Source organism: Mustela nigripes, chromosome 2 (assembly GCF_022355385.1).
Source record: "Mustela nigripes isolate SB6536 chromosome 2, MUSNIG.SB6536, whole genome shotgun sequence".
In the NCBI taxonomy this organism is placed as follows: domain Eukaryota; kingdom Metazoa; phylum Chordata; class Mammalia; order Carnivora; family Mustelidae; genus Mustela; species Mustela nigripes.
In genome coordinates, this window is record NC_081558.1 from 218,568,193 (window position 1) to 218,570,065 (window position 1,873).

General features: G+C 72.8%; 1 protein-coding gene across 15 annotated transcripts in view; it reads left to right on the plus strand.

Moving 5' to 3' along the window:
* The first annotated feature begins 1,507 nt into the window (after positions 1 to 1,507).
* The window catches only part of PCBP3 (poly(rC) binding protein 3), a 249,670-nt gene continuing 249,304 nt past the window's right edge, over positions 1,508 to 1,873 (plus strand). For 6 of the 15 annotated variants that reach the window (XM_059392530.1, XM_059392539.1, XM_059392529.1 and 3 more), the window contains exon 1: positions 1,518 to 1,712. The gene's annotated coding sequence lies outside the window, so the exon portion shown is untranslated. Of the gene's footprint in view, positions 1,713 to 1,873 lie in introns of all 15 variants that reach the window. The other 9 variants (XM_059392537.1, XM_059392540.1, XM_059392542.1 and 6 more) reach the window with 6 other exon arrangements.

Sequence of the window (1,873 nt, forward strand, 5' to 3'; positions counted from 1 at the left end):
CGGGACCCCTGAAGGCCTGGCTGCCTCATGGGTCACTCCTGGCCGTTGGAGGTCACCGTGCTGTCTGTGACCCGTCTGGTGCCGTGTGATGCCGCACTGGAAGAAACGATCTTTGCTAAGAATAGGCCCCAAATGTACAGAAGAGACACAGGGTTCAGTCGCTCCAAAGTGACCCTAAATACAAGCAAAGCCCAAGGAAGGCCAGGAGGTACGGAAGAAAGGATAATAAAACAGAAACAGGCAAGGCCTTGTGTCCCCTGAGGACAGCCCAGGAGCTCTTCAGGCGGTCTTGGTCACCTTCCTGGGTCACCTGCGGGCAGGTGTGTTGACCCAAGCACCTGCGAACGTCGGCGCACAGGTCAGCGGCTCCCGGGCGTCCGGACCCACAGACCAGCACGCGGCTTCCGCGGCGGGCAGGAAAGCCGGGGCACCTGCTGCGGAGCCGGACGGACGCTGGGCGGGCGCGCCCCCCGCGGGGTGACCTGGGCGGGGCCGGCCGCCCGAGAGGGGCGGGGTCTCCGGAGCGGGCCCGCTGGCGCGGAGACCGCCCGCTACGCCAACTGCTGTGACCTGCGGGGCGAGGAAGGGGAGGGCGCCGGCCGCGGAGGGTGCAGGCCCCGGTCCGGGTCTACTGGGCGGGTCCCACGCCCGAGACCAACCAGGCGGTTCCCGGGGCTAGTGACCCGTGCGCGCCCCAGGCCACGCCCACAGCACGTTACCGCGCCCACCTTCCCTCTCCCCTCCCCGCCTCCCCTTCCTCAGACCCCGGACGCGCCCAGGCCAACGCCCCACCCCTTTCCCTCTAGGGACCCGCCCTTCCCACTCCCACCTTTGTCCCCGCCCCCAGCCTCACAGTCCCCGCCCAGACCACACCCCCCACGCTCCAGGGACCTACCCTTCTCCCCTCCACATCCCCGTCCCTCCCCTGGGCTCGCCTCTGCCACGCCCAGAAACCGCCCCAGGCCACGCCCTTAGCCAGAGACCCGTCCCCCTCCCCGCCCCATTAGTGGTCCCGCCTCGCCTCCACGAATCACGGAGCGCCCCAGGCCACGCCGCCGGCTACTCGCCAGCCTCTTGCCGTACCCCATTTGTGGTCTCGCCCCAGTTCTGGGGCCCGCCCACTGGCCCCGCCCCCATGAGCCTTTCACCGGAGACCCCGCCCCTTTCACTTATGGCTCCGCCCCACCTTGGGCTCCCCTCAAGCCTGGCACCGCCCCTGCCCTGTGACAAGCTCGTGGCCCCGCCCACGACCAGTGACTCGCACACCCAAGACCCCGCCCTAACTTCCGCCACGCCCCCATCACCATTGGCCCCGCCTCAGCACCGCCCCCCACCTCCCCGCGACGCTAATTGGTTTCTTTCCAGAGAGCTTCTCGGGCTCCGATTGGCCTCATCCGTCGCCGTTCCTCCGTTCGATTGGCCCGCCGCGCCCGCTTTCGCGAGGCCCAGTCCTTGGGCGGGAGGCGGGGCCAGCGGCGGCGGGCGGCGCGGGATTGGTCAGCAGCGCAGCGGGGGCGGGCCCGCGCCGCGCGCAGCGCCCTGGCTGGAGCGCGAGGAGCAGCTACCGCCGCCTCAGTCGCCTCCGACTCGGTCGCCTCGGGCCCCGCGGCCGCCTCGACCGCCCCGTCGTCAGCCGCTCTCCCTCCCCCAGCCCGGCCCCACCCCGGGCTCCGGCCCGGCCCGCCGGCGGGTTCGCCCTCCTCCGCGGACAGGTGAGCGGTCGCCCGCGGGGCCGGGGGCGGGGGTCCTGGCCCGGGGCCGGGGGGTCGCGCCGCGGTCGGGGCCCGGGGTCGGGGTCGGGGTCGGGGCAGGGCCGGGGGTCGCAGCGGGCGCCCGAGCGAGGGCGCGGGCCGGGGCGGGCGGCGGCCGCTAA